Source organism: Mus musculus, chromosome 8, assembly GCF_000001635.26.
Source record: "Mus musculus strain C57BL/6J chromosome 8, GRCm38.p6 C57BL/6J".
NCBI lineage: Eukaryota > Metazoa > Chordata > Mammalia > Rodentia > Muridae > Mus > Mus musculus.
Genome location: NC_000074.6, coordinates 38030624 through 38049856, shown reverse-complemented (window position 1 = coordinate 38049856; position 19233 = coordinate 38030624). Strand labels below are relative to the sequence as shown.

At 36.7% G+C, this 19233-nt stretch overlaps 1 protein-coding gene across 4 annotated transcripts in view; it reads left to right on the top strand.

Moving 5' to 3' along the window:
- The window catches only part of Sgcz (sarcoglycan zeta), a 1143866-nt gene that overhangs the window by 611849 nt on the left and 512784 nt on the right, over window positions 1–19233 (top strand). The window lies entirely within an intron of this gene.

Sequence of the window (19233 nt, the reverse complement as noted above, 5' to 3'; positions counted from 1 at the left end):
TGCCTGGGCCTAGCAAACATAGAAGTGGATGCTCACAGTCGGCTATTGGATGGATCACATGGCCCCCAATGAAGGAGCTAGAGAAAGTACCAAAGAAGCTAAAGGGATCTGCAACCCTATAGGTGGAACAACATTATGAACTAACCAGTACCCCGGAGCTCTTGACTCTAGCTGCATATGCATCAAAAGATGGCCTAGTCGGCCATCACTGGAAAGAGAGGCCCATTGGACACGCAAACTTTATATGCCCCAGTACAGGGGAACGCCAGGGCCATAAAAGGGGAGTGGGTGGGTAGGGGAGAGGGGGTGGGTGGCTATGGGGGACTTTTGGTATAGCATTGCAAATGTAAATGAGCGAAATACCTAATAAAAAATGGAAAAAAAAAAAAAAAAAAAAAAAAAAAAAAAAAAAAAGATCCCATGGGGGATCCTGTGGGGGTCCTTGCAGGTGTCCGGAGACTCCCTGGGCAAGGAACCCCCGTGCTGGCATGGACAGGAAGGGACTTGTGACCCTGATCAGGGCAGGTTATCTGCTTCCCTAATTAATGCAGTCTCAGGTCCCGAGCAATTGGATTGGAGCAGATGCTGTGTTCCACTCACCAGAGGTCTTAAGATCCCATGGGGGATTTTGTGGGGGTCCTTGCGGGTGTCTGGAGACTCCGTGGGCCAATTTAATACTTTTGTATACAATGATTTTGCATTATTTTGATACAGAGATCAGCTTTGATAAGTACTTATAAAATGTTTATGGTGTTTTTTTTTTTTAAGTGTGTGTGTGTTATATGTAGTGTAATTGGGTGAGATGGGGGAACCATTGTCCATAGAGGTTAAAATAAATCATTGGATCTCCTCAAGCTGAAGTTACAAGCACTTGTGAGGTGGAGGCAATGAGTGCAGGGAACTACAGTCCTCTAAAAGAACAGTATCTTTAACAGCTGAAATATCACTGTAGCTTCCATATTAATTATTATTATCCCATACTAATAATAAGCTCTGAATCACATATTACCACTCAAACAATATACATTTCTTATCTTTCATTTCTATAAGGACTATAAACTTTAATACATTTTCTGAAAACAAATAGCCAGTTATGCTCACAGGAAAGGGTACTTTGTAAAGTTCCTCCACACATAACAATCATCCTGGGATGAGAAATTACCATTATTTGAATTTTTACCCCAAATTTAATATGCTAAATATTTAAATTCACAGTTTGGGGGACAGGAAATGGAACATGTGGTATAACTGGGTCGTCACAACTCTTTTCTCCTGAATCAATTAACATATTCATGGATGAATGTATAAGTAAATCGAAGACTGAACAGTGGATAACACTAATGGATGAGTGAATTTATAGGGTATGAGGGAGTGACTTCTTGATAAAATGAGTCTTTGGCATGTTTGGTGTGTTTCATATTTTGACACCCATGAAACATGGAAAAGCAACATGGAAGCTTCATTGCTTTTCATCCCAATATTGTGGTCTCTACAGTCTCTTGAATTATATTTATATAAGTTACTGTATCTTAATGTATTTTATTATAGAAACATAAAATCAAAGCAAAAAAAAACCCTAATATTGAACTAAAGAGCAGTTTTAAAACAATTTTAAAGTAAAATACTGGTCTCTGTTTATAGCTTCATTCCAATGTTTGAAAATTGTTCTGCAATTGCAAGATCAAGCTGCATCCGTTTTTCTCCTCCTCTGGCTGTCTTAGCAAGCAGGATATTCCTAGTCTACTCATGTTTGTCTTGGAAGAAAACCTTTGATCTAGTCACTTAGGTGATTGCAAGTAAATTTAGAGACATGGTAATCAAAAAAAATTATGAATTATATCTTAACCTTCAAAGCTACTCACATTTATAATAGTGGCATTTGTGAGTATAATTAGGACATACACACCTAAGTTAAAAAGTTAAGCAAAACATTTTATTTCACACTAAAATAAGCGAAGGTTTTCCCCACTGAAGTCACATAGACTCATAGTTCCTTTAGTATTGACATATGTATATATATATATATATATATATATATATATATATATATATATATATATATATATTTACTGGAAGAGGCTTTCTTTCTTATTTTTCCACTATTTTAATTTACCTCCCTAGTCTCTTTTTTAAAAACTCATTTTCTATTAATTTTATTTTTTTTTAGAAACAATTTACTTTTATTTTAACTATGTTTGAGTGTCTCTCTGTGTATGGGTGTGAACACCTGAGTGTAGGCACCTGCACACCTGGCAGGACATTGTATACCCTGTACTTGGAGCTCCAACTAATGAGATGCTGAAAACCAGACAGAGGGCTCTGTCAGAGCAAGAGCAGAAATGGTGTCTTACATTACTTTCTCTCTGGGCCTTCATTTCCTTTAAAAATTATTTATTTAGTTTTATTACCTTTAACTATGACTGTTGCATGTACAGACATAAACACAAACTCACACACACACACACACACAAATACACAAATATGCTGAGGCCAGTATTGTTGAGTTTGTATGTGTACATATATAAAATCTTATTTTTTATATCTGATTATATACAGATATATAATCATATATGTGCATATATAAATATATATAAAATAACATTTGTACATGTGTATATATTATTATATTTTTATATGTATATATAATTATATACATAAATGTATATATATGTATATAAGTTTATATATGTATATAATTAGGTGTGTGCACATATGCACATAATTACATGTATCTATGCATATGCAGATAATACACATCTATATTTTTCTTATATGACCACATTGCATTGAATCACACTAATTATATTTTAATTTCCAATGGTTTTGTTCATTATGTTTTGGTTGTTCTCAGTTCCCCAAATTCCTTCTGGTTCCTCTTATTCTCCATATTTACCCAACTTTTATATTCTCCCTCTCAAAATAAAAATAAAAAAAATCAAAATCAAAGCAAACAAGGGAGAAATCATTCAAATATAAAATCAGAAAAAATACAGCAAGTAAGGAAACAAACAAAAATATTGAGTCGATTGTGCATTGGCTAATTACTCTCAGGCATGGGACTGTCACTGGAGGTTGGTTGATATATCCAAATACACTACATTGATGAAAATTTGTTTTTTCTTTTTCAGTAGATATTAATTGAAAATGAAATTTTGGCCAAGAGTAGGAGTGCATGTCCATGTTCTGTTTGATGGGATTTGATCTGATTTGAACTTGTTTAGGTCTTGGGTATGCTATCAGATTCTTAGTGATTTCATAAGTGGAAGACACTATTTCCTTGAAGTCATCCACCACCTTTGGCTCTTATGGTCACTCCACCTCTTTTTCTTATAGATAACTAAGAATTGAGGTTAGGATTCTGCTTAAAACATCCAACTGAGGACCAAGTGCTCTAAAATATATCATACTTTCTACATTAAAAACCTGATTCATATGTTAAATATAATCTATGAAAAGAAGAAACTCCTTTGATGAGGCTTGAATGATGTACTGATCTTATATGTATAACAAGGTGTCATTAGGAGTTATTTTATTCCTATTTAACTTTAGTGGAATGATACTGTATTGAGCTTTACCTTGGGCCTTATGACCTATCTAGGCTGAGGTTCTTGGCCACCTTCGAAGTGTCAGCTATGGGTTCCACCTCATTGACCTTAAATCCAACTTTTAAAAGCTCTTGGTACTCCCATAACAGTTTTACAATTGTTCTACTCATGTATATTGCAGGCAGATTACTGAAGCAAGTTATAGGGCTTAGCTAAAAGATTTAATGATTACTTTTCTCCTCTACTAAACATCTATGAACTGTAGTCAGAAAGCGTGAAGCTTCTAGATTGGGAGCAGCTCATTGCTTCATAGTGATTACCATAAATAAGTGGTATCTTCAGCAATAGGACTCTACTTTCAGGTTGTAGAGTGTAACCACTAACATTGGCAATAGACTGTGTTGTCTACAGGCCTCTGTGGAACATGTTTGGCCAATAACCCAATATAATGGAACTTGTTCCTGTCATTGGAGGTTTACTTGATAGCATAAGATTTCTAATTAAGGCAGTGTCTTCCCCATTCTATTTAAATTTCTTTTATATACGTGTATATTTTTAAGAAGCTTCTACAGTAGTAGGTGCTAGGTTCAATATAATCTATTAAAAGAATAAACTTATTTGGTTTGGTTTGAATGATATGCTGATCTAATGTGTATAACAACAAAATGGCCTCCAAAATGGCAGAGCTGGTGACAAACAGAAAGACTCTGACCTTGTAAACAGAAGGACTGTTATTGAGTAGCTACAAGCCTAAACTCAGCAGTCCTCAGGAATCTTTTAATTTTGATTTATGTTGACCAGAAGGGTCAATACCTCTGGCAAAGGCATGCAGTTCTAGGACAGTCTCTCCAGATCAAAGGCACTATGCTAAATCCCATGCTGTTCTGGGTCAAATTTCTCCTCCTGCCACCACCTGTCCCCTTAAAACTTGCAGAGCTTTCCTTACTGCCTGCTGCTTCTCTGCCAGGCAATTTTCTAAGTTAGGTTTTCTTTTTATTGATAGAGTGGTCCAGTTTGGTCATTTCACTGTGCCCTCATGGACAGTAGGTTTCTATGTGGCTTTTCTAAGGGCCTTTAGTTTTGTGTATCTATTCTCTCATTCATTCCTTTATCATGTGCTCTTCTTTTCCCCCACTTAATCCTATCCTAGTTTCTCCAGTATCTCTATATGGCAGTATATTAATGTTTCCTTCCTTGAAAGAATACCCACTCCTCCATGGTCCTTTGGGACTTACTCTGTGGTTATTTATACTGAAATATCCACATTTAAAGTGTAAAGGCTAAGATCCACATATAATTAAGAACATGCAATATTCCTTTTCCTGGGTTATCTCAGAATGAGTGTTTCTAGCTCCTTCCATTTATCTTCAACTTTCACAACTGTATTCATCCTAACAGAAGAGTGATATTTCATCTGTAAATGTAGCACCATTTTCATTAATTATTCCTCATTTGATGAGCCTCTAGACGGTCCCCAATTTCTGGCATTATGGGCATGGATAAGCAAGTATCTGTACAGTAATATGTAGAGTCTTTTGAGAATTTACCCAAGAGTAGTATAATTGGGTTTGTTGCGAATCTATTTTCAGATTATAGAGGAAGCTAAACTATATTGATTTCCATAATAACTGGGTTTGCACTAGCACCAGCAATGAATAACTCTTCTATTTTCTTGTGTCCTCACCAATATGAGCTGCCATTCGTATTTCTGTTCTTGGCATTTTGTCTAGGGTAAGCAAAATTCATAAAGCAATTTGAATTTGCCTTTCCCTGATGGCTAAGTTTTGAGCCCAGTGTGGTCTTGGTGGGGACAGAGTGACTTATTTCCTGCCCTGGAACAGGGTCCCTCCATAACTGTCAAGGTGGGCATGAGGCTTGTTTGTGTAATGACATACACATTTTCTGGAACCAGTACTAGCGGTGGAGAACTCTTTCTTCTGAGGCATGTCCTCCCTCTTAACATTAATTCCTCCATGGTGATTAGAGACAGCACCAGTCTAGGTATCGAGGGTGTGATTATGTCTCAGCACAATGGTAAGCTTAAGTGCTGGTACCTTCAAGACAACCCTTAAGACTCTGAGAAAGAGCGCTAAATAAATGAGTTTGAAAATGTATAATTTCTCAACTATTCAGAAAATAAGAATGCAATATGAATTATATGAGGGGCTTCATGAATCTAAAGGAATAAAAGAAGCTTCACTGTGAGCCAGAAAAATACTAAGGAAAGAGATAAAGAGATTTAGGGATCCCTGACCTCAGAAGATCCTAACCAGAGATTTTGTTTATGCTTACAGAGTCAAATGGATTCCTGAGTTCAGGGTCAGCCTAGGACAGAACAAGGTTAGGCCCAGTCGTGGTGAAAATGGTAACTTCAGGGCAGGGTACTATCTAACCAGCTTAAGATCTATGCTTAACATAGGCAGACAGATCTCTGAATTTTTTTGCAATGCTAAGAAAAAAATTGTATGCTTGCTGTCTACTTAGAATCAAAGGCCTGGGTCACAGCATGTTGAATCATAGGATAATCAAAAGAAAACCTGGAGTAAATGACTAGATTGATTGTATAAAATAATAAATACCTTCAACCTGTGTTCTGCAGGAGGTGAGCTAGCCAGAGAATTTTTTTTTTTTTTTTTTGGATAAAAAGGGAAAACTGAGAGGAGCTGACACAAGAAAGCAAGACAAGGAAGATCTCTTAGACACAACCAAGCAGAACATGGGCAGAGAGATCTCTTAGATACAACCAAGTAGGATACAGACAGAGATCTCTTAGATATAACCAAGTAGGACACAAACAGAGATCTCTTAGAATAGCAAGCAAGTAGCATATAGACAGAGGAATCTCTGGTGAGAAACCAAAACAGAGAGAGAAGCAGACTGGAAAGCTGTATCAAGCAGAAGACAACTCGTCACCATGAACCCATGATTTGACTTTGAGTTGGTCTTTTTGCTGCTCCCAGACACCCCTTTCTCAGAACCCCTCTCCAAGCTGAGGTTGGTCTTTGGGATCTAAGGATGGTGAATATTCTAAAAACATTTCTCAGACATTTGTGCTTCATCTTTTGTGAACTCTCTGTGTAGTTCTATACCTCACTTTTTAATTGGGTTACTTTTTTATTTGATACTCATGATTTTTGTTGCTATTTATGTATTCTAGATTGAGGGATACCTTAATCATGTGTGTGTAAGTGTGAGTGTGTGTGTGTGTGTGTGTGTGTGTGTGTGCGTGTGCGTGTGCGTGTGCGTGCGTGTGTGTGCATGTATATATATATATATATATATATATATATACATATATATGCATATATATACATATATATACAATATGATATGATTGATAACGATATTTTTACATTCTGTTCATTGACATTTTGATCAAATTATGCTACCTTTTGTACTATAGAAGCTTTTTAGCTTCATGCAATCTTACCCAGTAATGTTTTCTCTTAATGCTCAGACTATCCAAGTGTTGTTTAGAAAGTCCTTGTGTGTGCCAATGAATTCAACATATTTCCAATTCTATCATCTTCAAAGCATGTTCTTATGTTGAAGTCTTTGATTCAATTGGAGTTCAGTTCAGTTCAGGGTGATAGATGGATATATTTTCATCCTTCTACAAGCAGCTATAGTGTGTGAACAATACTATTTGTTGAAGATGCTGTCTTTTCTCCACTTTGTACTTTTGGCATATTTGTAAAACTTGGGTGTCTGTAGGTATATGGAATTATGTCCTGGCCTTCAATGCAATTCTATGATCAATGTGTCTGTTTTTATGCCAATACCTTGCTGTTATTAGAACTATAACTCTGAAATATGACTTAAAACATGAAAACAAGTTATTTTATTATTTGAAAATTTCAAGGTTTTATTATCTATCCTGTTAGTGTCTCTGTGTGTTTCTGTGTGTGTGTGTTTGTGTGTGTGTGTATGTATAAATGCATGAACTTGAATATTTCTTTTAAATTTCTGTAAAGAATTGCATGAGAATTTTTATAGGAATCTATAGTTTGCTTTTGGTAGGATGATCATTTCATGACATAAGTCCTGCAGACAGATGATCATGGAAAATCTTTAAGTCTTCTTGTGCCATGTTCAATTTCTTTCTCAGTGTCTTAATTTTCAACATATAAATATTTTTTAATCTCAAAATTGTAAAAGCTATTATTTCTTATGATACATTTCTTATTAAGTTTGTCACTTGTACATAGGAAAGCTATATACAAATGTTGATTTTATATCCTTCTATTTTCATGAATGTTTTAACAGCTATAAAGTTTCCTACATGGAGTCTTTAATATCTTTTGTATATAAAATATCACCTGTAAATTAGGATATTTGATTTCTTCCTTTTATATTTGTATACCCTTCAATTGTCTTATTGTTTTATCTAGCTCAAATACTATGCTGATGTTAGTGGAAGTGCTTTGAGTTTCTCTACATTTAGTTTGATATTGACTGTGGGCTTTCTGTATATTGTATTTATCATGTTGTGTTATGTCCTACTTATCCCTAGTCACTCTAGATTATTTTTTATCATGAAGGTATGCGAGATTTGATTAAATGTTTTTCTGCATCTAATAAGATGATAATGTGGTTGATAATATGATTCGGTCTTCAGGTTTGTTCAGGGGTGTTTATGTGGTTATATTTTAAGTAAAGCAGAAATAATAATGAAATATATATAGTTAAAGATAAGTCATATTTTCCTGATAACCTTTGATCATTTGTTTAGTTAATATATGTGAATTTGTGACAGATAAATAGATAAATAGATAGATAGATAGATAGATAGATAGATAGATAGATAGATAGATAGATAGATAGATAGATAGATAGAAAGAATGTGTGCATCCTGTGCATGTATATGAGAGAGAAGGGCAGAGACAGGCAGAAAGAGAGAGAGAGGGAGAAGGAGAGGGAGAGGGAGAGGGGGAGGGGGAGAGGGGGAGGGAGAAGGAGAGGGAGAGGGGGAGAGAGGGAGAGAGGGGGAGGGGGAGAGAGGGAGAGAGGGAGAGAGGGAGAGAGGGAGAGGGGGGGAGGGGGAGAGGGGGAGAGGGGGAGAGAGGGAGAGAGGGAGAGAGGGAGAGAGGGAGAGAGGGAGAGAGGGAGAGAGGGAGAGAGGGAGAGAGGGAGAGGGGGGGAGAGAGTTACATGCCCCAGCATACATACTTAGGTTCAAAGAGAATATTTGGAATTGGTTCTTTTCTTCCACCATGTCACAACAGTTTCTCTACTTTTTTTTTCTTCTTCTTCTTCTTCTGAGCTTTACATTTCTGGCTTCCTGACCTATGATCTGCCAGCAATCAGCCAGTTATACTATCTCTGCCACCCATCTTAGCCTAAGAATGTTGGAATTACAGACACTTGCCAGGATAGCTGGTGTTTATATAAGGTGCAGTGTCGAACTCAGGTTGTCAGGCTTATGCCACCTTTAGCTGCAGAGTCAACTCCATAGCCCTGAAATACCTTTTAAATGATTTTATTTCATTATTGTACCAATCTGCTCCCAAACTGACAAAACATAATGAAGCACTCACTTTGGAGTTTTACTGTTAGCTAATGTTCTAGGTGCTTTTCCATTATTAAAACACTCCTGTGAATTGTAAAGACATATGATGGCAATTCTCTATTTCATTTCAAAAGTAATGAAATCTGTTAATAGGTCGATTTTTTTATATAGCAGTTAAATGGAGATTCTGTAGGTCATTCCCTCAGGTCCTTCATATGCAGATTTTCACTTTAGGGAAGTAGGTAGCTTTAGTTCTGCAGTTATTCTTAATGAGGTTTATCGTCTTTGGTATTTTGGGCTGTGTTCATTTTTACTACCACTCTTGCAACAAGTAGAATTGCAGTAGAATAGATTCCCTTGTAATTCTCATTTCTGTGGTTGTAAGAATTACAGAACTGGAGTGATGACTCTACAATCTTGCTAGCCTGAAGGCTTCAAAATGAGTTCATTATTTATACAGGAGCTTCCATTGTGCAATTGTCGTCAGAGCTATAACTCTAAGATCCTTCTGAAGAGAACATCAAATGAGGTATTTTTCAATGAAAAACGGTGTTTTGAGTATTGTAGATAATGACTCTCAAATGCGGTTGAGCATTATGTTGAAAACACTGTGTCCTTTTCTTCAATGTTTTGAGACAATAATAAAGAGCATTGAAAGACAACTGAAGCTCCCAATACCGAAGATACAATTCACAGACCACATGAAACTCAAGAAGAAGGAAGTCCAAAGTGTGGATTCTTCGGTCCTTCTTAGAAGGGGTAACAAAATATCCACAGGACAAAATGTGGAGCAGAGACTGAACGAAAGGCCATCCAGAGACTTCCCCACCTGGGGATCCATCACATATACACTTACCAAACCCAGACACTATTGTGGATGCCAACAAGTGCTTACTTACAGGAACCTGATACAGCTGTCTCCTGAGAGGCTCTGCCAGTGCCTGACAAATACAAAGACTGATGCTCAGCCAACTATTAAAATGAGCACGGGGTCCCCAATGGAGGAGTTAGAGAAAGGACTGAAGGAGCTGAAGGGCTTTGCAAACCCATAGGAGGAACAATAGTATAAACTAACCAGTAACCTCCAGAGCTCCCAGGGACTCAACACCAACCAAAGAGTACACATGGAGGGACCCATGGCTCCAGTTGCATATGTAGCAGAGGATGGCCTTGTTTGTCATCAATGGGAGAAGAGGCCCTTGGTCCTATGAAGGCTTGATGCCCCAGTGTAAGGGAATGCCAGGGCCAGGAAGCAGGAATTGGTGTGTTGGTGAGCAAGAGGAGAAGAGATGGGATAGGTGGTTTTCAGAGGGGAAACCAGGAAAGGGGATAACATTTGAAATGTAAAGAAAATATCTAATACAAAAATTAAAATAAAACAAAATCTTTCCTGCTTTGAATAAAACAAAAACAAAAAGACCATTGAGGTAGAACTTCTGAGACTACTAGACTACTAAAACTACTAAACTACTAGAACCCTGGGATTGTGTTGCAAGAATTTTTTTCTTTTATTAAAATATGTATGACATTTTCAAATCTCACATATTAATTTGCAAAAATAATATCTACATACCTATAGAAAATGGAAGTATTTAGAGCAAAGAGATTATTAAGTGATGTAATTATACTCACAAAAAAGTAAAATAAATAGTAAATATAAATACTTAATGTGCACTGTGTATGGAAACCAACTTTGAATGGTGGAGATGTTTAAACACCTTATCCAAATCTCATTTTTGTATATAACATACATGTATTCACAGTGGGCATACTGCACTTTCCCTAATAGTCATCAGCAGTGGTGTCTGATCTAGACTTACTGTAGTATCACAGGGCTTGAAATCAAGTGACCCTCAATTTACTCAATAATGTCCTCAAAGTCACTAGACGGTGGTTCTTAACATTTCTAATGTTGCTCCCCATTTGTACAGTTCCACATAATGCTATGACCCCAACCATAAAATTATTTTTCTTTACACTTCATGACCGTAACTTTGCTATTATAATGAATTGTAATGTAATATCTGATATGCAGGACATGTGATATGTGACCCATGTAAAAATGCCACTTGACACCCTCCTCACAAATTGAGAATTCTTGCACTAGAGAAATAATCCTGAGAATTTGTGAATGCCAGATGAGAACTGCAAAGTGTCTCCTTTAGGATCAAAAAGCATGTGCGAGTGTGTGTGTGTGTGTGTGTGTGTGTGTGTGTGTGTGTGTATGTGTGTGTGTGTGTGTGTGTATGCATGCGTGCATGTGTTTGTTTCCTTTTAATCTATTATGGAAAAAAGAGAAAAATAATAAAATAAAAGGTAATTCATGGTAGAACTTCTATTGTATGTCAAGCCACAGTTATTGCCAAATGAGTGCTAAGTGCTAACCTAAGAGGAAAAGACACTGCTTATTGGGGTTGTTATGTATGAGCCACCATTTCTAGCATTAAGCTTTCATTATAGAACTTACCATTCTGGTTAATGGGACACTGAATATAATTGTCTTCTCTATGTTCTCTCAAGTTCCCTAGTTCTTTATCTATTATTTAAAATCTTAATTTCCTTCTTCAACATAGTAATTGTTGTTGGTGTTATTTGGATACTTTATTGGAGATTTATATTTCGAGTAATATTCAGGTTTGTTTTCTGGTGTTTGAATTCAATTTTAGATTATGAATAATCTGAAAACAAAATTATACTATACTTGAGTATATTTAAAAGCAGTGGATATTCAAAACACACGTCCCACTAGGCCGTTGGGTTATAACATGAATTATGTTGACATTTTTTAGAAGAAGAACAACAGCAGAAGAGCAGCTAGAATGAATAGATTTGTCTCCTTGATAATCCCTCGCATCTTCATTCGGTGATGTGTTTCCCTTGTTAAAGAATATGACCCTCAAAAGCTTTTCCCACTCTTTGATTTGTGTGCTTATCACGAATAGTAGGAGCCTGAGAACACAGTCATCCTTAATGTGCCTTCTCAGATGGCTCTTAGAAATCACTTATTACTGGTAAGAGAAGTGGATTGTTACATCCTGTGACTTTTAAAAGGATGTTCACTGATTAGCCCTTTTCTAAGTTTTATTAAAGCTTATTTTGAGGTCTTATTTCTAATGATGCAGAGTCTGAAGTAAGATAGCGTTGTTCTTAGTTTGAGTATATTACTATTAATAAAAATAATCTAGTTAGGTGCATCTGCTAACCTGACACAGCAGAGGGTTATCAGAGAGGTTCTCAGTTGAGGCATTACCTTCAGTAGGTGGTCTGTGAGTATGTCCTTGGGGCATTTTCTTGATTGATATGTGATGTAAGAGGATCTTAACCTCTGTCCTATCATGACAAGATTATCTAACAAAGGTAACTGAGTGCTAAAGAGATGTCTCAGAGGTCAAAAGCATTTGACACTCTTACTACGCTCATGTTGGGTAATTTATTACTACCTGTAACCTGAGTTCCAGTGTATCCACACTGTCTTCTGACCTGTGTGAGAAACTGCAAAAGTGCAACATATACCTACCAGATGCACAGACATACATACACACACACACACACAAACACACACACACACACACAGAGAGAGAGAGAGACAGAGAGAGACAGAGAGAGAGACAGAGAGAGAGACAGAGAGAGAGACAGAGAGAGAGAGAGACAGAGAGAGAGAATTAATATTAAATATAAGAAATCTAACCGATCAGAAGCTTGGGAGTAATTTGGTGCGCATCACCTGTCCAGAGCTTCTGCTTCAGTTGCTGCTCAGGCTTCTACCTTGAGATCTTTCAGTGATGGACTGGTACCTGGAAGTATGATTTAAAATATACCTCTTCCTCTCTCACGTTGCTTTTGCTCAGAAAGCTTTATCATATTAACAGCAAAGTAGAAAACAAATGAATTGTGAGATTTCCCTTGAATTTCCACCATCATTTTACAATATCAGTATTTGTTTAATATCTATGATGATTTTGGCCTTATTTGTAAATGGTGGCAATTAGATGTTCATCTAAAAAAATCAATGATATTCCTTAAATTCAGAAAAGTGAGGAATGTTGTTTAAATTTATCTGTAAGAACTATAGTAGCACAATAGAGAAATACTCAGATGTTTGAAGGGTTTGAACCGACTTCTATTGAGCATATACGAGATCAGATAAACCTGATGAGACACAGGCAATTACTGGCCTAAGGAAAGGATTTTCCTTTCTGGAAAGAGGTTAGGGCACCATTTAACCCTATTTTCAAAACATGCAAATCTAAAATTATGTTCTAGGGTTCATAACTTATTTTTTAAAGGCATATGATTCTATTACTGTGAAGAGACACCATAGCCATGACAACTCTTATAAAGAAAAACAATTTGGGGGTTGGCTTATAGTTCAATGGTTTGGTCCATTATTGCCATGGTGGGAAACATGGTGGCGGCACACTTAAACACAGTGCTGGAGAGGCAGCTGAGAGTACTATGTCTGGATCTGGCAGGTAGTAAGAAGTTCAAGTAGCTAATAGGTCAGACTTGAGCTTCTAAGACCTCAGAGCCAGCCTCCCTGCTCTCCCCCAACCCCATGGAATACTTCCTCCAACAAAGCCCAACCTACTTCAACAAGGATCAAGCATGGACTTCCTATGACATATGGGGCCATTTTTATTCAAACCACCAAATAGAGAAACACAGGTTAACTTAAAGAAAGTGATTTAACCAATTTATTCAGAGTTAGCTAAAGTAACTTCAGGAACTTCACTCACTAAAATTAACATCACATTCTGAGAAAGAGGTGTGGAGGGTAGAACTCAAAGTAACCTTCAGCATTCTGTGAATCATTCTGACTTAATTAACTGGACTAAGAAAATCAAGATAATGATAGAAAGATTGATTTCTTAAAACCACAAGCTCTCCATCCTTGAAATCTGCTTATTCTTCCAGATTTATCTTTCACTGTAACTCATCTCTCCCTTTGCAATCTAATGGAATGAAATTTCAGATTCTAAGTCCTAAAGCTCTTTACTAATCTCCAGATCTTCTTGTTTGCCATTTAAGTTAATTATTTGAATAAATCTTTCTTCATGTTCTGATTATCTATCTTGTCTTTTGAAAGTTTGTGTTGACTGAATACAAAATATCCTTGAATATTTTGAAACTATGTGAATGTAATTACAAAGCTATGAACACTCATATCACCAGTGTCATTTATGTTTTCTTGATATTCCAATATAATATTAATTTAATATGGCATTAATGTGTCCATTTTTCTACATTTGATTACAAGCAACAATATTGTTGGAAAGTCATATTTATGGGATACATGTTTTATGAATATATCCAATGAAAGAATTTGTTCTATATGATGAGGTACAAGGATTCCAAAAGATTATGGGTAAAATTAGAGTGTCATTGGTTATAAATGTAGTCGAAGGTATTCAACGTAGCTTGGAAAGCTGTTTCTGTAATCAAGAAGGAAATACCAAAGGCATAATTGAAGTTGAGAGGTGCTACTGTATAGTTTAACCATTTGGTACAGAATGATTTGGTTAGGTTTTCAAAAATGTAATCTTACAGCATTTCATGTCATGTGCAATTGGCCATCTTAAATAAAAACAGGCAAACACCATACATCAACCCCAAAATGGATTTAGTTTTAAGTATCTTAGCATAAATATCTAAATAGGAAACAGCATATTAACCAATCAAGTAGCAAATCCTTGTGATCCTAGAATGTGGGATATAGTGCCAAGAAGAATATAAATTTCACAGCACTCTCAGCTACAATAGAAGGTCTTGTCTTAAACATAGAAAATAAATACGAAAATATACACACACACATATATATGTATATACACACATATTAGTATTAAGATATTTAAGTAAATACATATATATTAACTGAACAAACATATATGTATTCACTTACAATAAGAATAAAATATGAAAATATTTTTATCAAATTATAGCAAAAAGTAATTGTGTATGAAGCTATTTTACTTCATTATCAATGCTAATATGATAGAGCAACATTTCAGTATTTAACATAGAATCTCTCAAGAAAGTGCCAGTTGTCATACTTATAAATATTAGAACTTTCCTGATTTATTTAATCTGAGTCCTTCCTCATGTCTATTTATTCAAGAGAACAAAAGTTTACAGAAGTATAAAAATCAATTCTGTGGCATCAAAGAAAGGCTATGACTTGAATCTGCCTGCCAATGTCTGTGGTATAAACACATCCCACAGCTTCCAGCTACCAGCATGATATCATCAGTACTCTTGTAGGAAAGCACTCAGCTGGATATTTGGAGTAATTATTTACCAGTTTCATCAGAGCCCTTATTATCCTATTTCTTAGAGAATGTTGTTTTAAAGGATTATTGATAATTTATACTACTAGTACTTTAACATTGACTAACAATTTGTTTGATTTGATAACCTGATCAATAAGGAACAACGTGGTGGTAAATATTCTGTAGATTAGAGAGGGACCAATAAACAGCACCCCTCATACATATTGTTGGCAGAGCAATTATGAAGATAAAGAAGCAAGCAAATCAAACATGAAACTCATCTTACTTTTAAATACAAATAAATAAATGTGGGATGTTATTTATTATGAGAGGCATTTTTCTTCCTGTCCTAGTTGTAAAACAGCTCCTTTGACATTAATGTTCCTAAATAGAGAACAGGCATTTAAATGGGGATTCTCATCCCCACTTGATAAAAATAAAAATGATCAGACCACATGTGGGGAGCACCTTGTAACGAATGACTATATACATTGAAACCAATACTGGTCCATTGCCTGGCATTTACAAGATTAATTATGCAACCATTGAGGAGAATCATGATAGGTAAGAAATAAATTCTGCTGAGGGAAAGAATATAAATCCATAATCCTAACACGTCCTGATAGAAATAGTGATGCGTAAAGAATATTTCCTACTTTTTATATCTTAAGTAATACTTTATACTAGAGTATCAATTCAGATTGGTGACATCTTCATTACCAAGCATAGAGGTTTATTTCAAGGATACAATTACTTGATTCCTGATCAGATGGGTTCTTGTTATTTTATGTACAGGTAAAATTCAAGTTCTCTAAGTAACAGATGCGAACATGTCTCATGAAGAGAGAGAGAGAGAGAGAGAGAGAGAGAGAGAGACAGACAGAGAGAGAGAGAGAGAGAGAGAGAGAGAGAGAGAGAGGGAGGGAGGGAGGGAGGGAGGGAGGGGGAGAGGGAGAGGGAGAGGGAGAGGGAGAGGGAGAGGGAGAGGGAGAGGGAGAGAGAGAGAGAGAGAGAGAGAGAGAGAGAGAGAGAGAGAGAGAGAGAGACTTCTTGGGACCTGAGATTAGCTTAGTAAATGACTAGCTACACAATCAAGAAAATCTGAGTTCAAGACTCATCACCCCCCCCACACACACAAAGACCCAGGAGCTACCTCGAGGGTAGCAAAGATAAACTGATCCCTATGGTTAACTGCCAGCCAGTTTTGAATTGGTGAGTCCTGGGGCACATTGAAAGACCATCTCAAGAAACCATGGAAAGAGTTACAGAGACAAAGTTCAGAGCTGAGAGAGAAGGAAGGACCATTCAGAGACTGCCCCACCAGGGTATCTATCACATATACAACCACCAAACCCAGACACTATTGCATATGCCAGAAAGATTTTGCTGACAGAACCCTGATATAGCTCTCTCTTGTGAGGCTATGACAGTGCCTGGCAATTACAGAAGTGGATGCTCACAGTCATCTATTGGATGGACCACAGGGCCCCTAATGAAGGAGTTAGAGAAAGTACCCAAGGAGCTAAAGGGGTCTGCAACTCTACAGGAGGAACAACAATATGAACTAACAGGTACCCCCCAGAACTGTGTCTCTAGTTGCATATGTAGCAGAGGATGGCCTAGTTGGCCATCAATGGGAGGAGAGTCCCTTGGTCTTGTGAAGACCATATGCCCCAGTACAGGGGAATGCCAGGGCCAGGAAGCAGGAGTGGGTAGGTTGGGGAGCAGGGCAGGGAAGAGGCTATGGGGGACTTTCGGAATAGCATTTGAAATGTAAATGTAGAAAATATCTAATAAAAAAAATAGAAACCAGGTAAATGAGTTCTCAGGAATAATACCTAAAATTGACCTCTAGTCTACCTTGTGTAAACACAAATGCATGTGCACATGTACACACAAATGTATCCACACTTGTGACCACATACATAATTATTATAAAGTAACTTTTTAATGAAAATTAATCTCCCCCTCCAGAAGACATCAGATGTCTTGCTACCTGATGTGGGGATGCTAACAGCTTTGATCTTGTGCAGGTGAGCATTGTTACCATGAGTTTAGCAGTACAATTGTCTCGTCATGTCCAGAGGTCAGTGTCTTACCCTGGTTCTCAGAACTCTTTCTCTTACAGTGCTCTTGTTCTGTCTTTTTCAATGATCACTGAGCCCAGGAATGGGGTGGGGGCATGGACAAGCGATTCATCATGTTCAAGTGGATTATCTAACACCCATAATATTATGAGCAGCACAAACTGAAGTTGGTGGGTTGTTAAAAATGAAAAAAAAAACATGAAATTGGGAGGGTTTGTGGCAGTGGGGATAGATATTGGAGAAGATAAGGAGGGATAAATATGACTAAAATAGCTGGGTGTGGTGGCGCACGCCTTTAATCCCAGCACTCGGGAGGCAGAGGCAGGTGGATTTCTGAGTTCAAGTCCAGCCTGGTCTACAAAGTGAGTTCCAGGACAGCCAGAACTACACAGAGAAACCCTGTCTCCAAAAAACAAAAAACAAACAAAAAAAAACAAAACAAAACAAAACAAACAAACAAAAAGACTAAAATATCTCATATGAAGATAAAATAATTAAAATTAAAACCAAATAAATGAAAAGTAAACTCTGTTATTTGAATGTCTTTACATCAGAGAGTAGTTTTATTTTCCTAGAGGAGCCAAGACCATCTTGCTTAAATCATTCAATAGCATTTCCTCATTAAAAGTATGGGATGTATTTGTCAGAAGATCAATTGTTAGCACATATACAATGAGATTCAAATGAACCACATCCCCTTATTTTCTTTGAAGAACATCCTCTTATTTAGGGATTATTGGAGGTGATGTGGAAATTAATGGAAGGACACCGATATTTTCAGAAGCAGAATGATTCTTTAATCAGAACACCAGCAGGATATAATTTCTCTAAGGAAGTTAGACTGCCCAGTTGGCATGGAAACCTGGGATTTTGTGGGATAGAAGGAGGGGACTTTGCAAAGTTCATCTTCATTCAGTTCCTGTGCAGTAAGGAAAAAGGTAGATGCTAGTCAGATTTGTTTTGGCTTGCTTATGAGTAGCATCCAGAGGTATTATCAGTCAAATCAACTTACCTGGCCAGAGCTCCTCAGTTCACCTGGAGCTATTAAATAATTAACCCATCAATCCTTCTGGCAAAACTGAGGCTGGAAGGCAATCTGGCTTCTGATGAGTGACTCATCTTAGGTACTTGTTTCCAGAGCATAAATTTTTATTCGGTATGTAAAATGCATAGTAATTTAATGTTCTAGGATTGAATTTTCATATAGGAAATGCCAAAACTCAGTGTATAACCTAAGTATATTTTTGATATATTTTCAGTAACTATATCAATTACACTTTCTTTGTCTGTGAACCTTGTTTGGTCATCAATAGAGCAATTAGAAAAATGACCTACTGCTATTTTGAAGGGTCTGGGCTACATGATGCATTTTCCTAGTGATTATGAGAGTCAAGCCCTTTGAATTTCCATTTGATATTGGAGAATCTAACATACAATTATCCTTCCATACAAGCAGAATTGACAAGTGAAACTAAGTCTGCCTCACTCCCACAACAACATAAATCTTCCTTGGGAAGGCCAAAAATTACAGCATGCTTACCATCCCAGAAAGATTTTGTACCTGACAAATATAATGCCATTGGTAGCTAGCGTCCATTGTGAATTCTAGTTGTTTTCTCTAGAAAGAAATTACAGAAAATTAAACATAGCTAGCTAGCTCTTTTGAAAACAAAACACACTGAAGTATGAAGGCATATGAAATTGATTTTGACTCCCATATGAACTGAATCACCAAAGCAAAATGAAAGAGTATGTCATCATCTATCACTTTGATTTTCACTTGGGTGCAGTGAGCAATTCTCAAAATCATTTAGAGATACCAATGC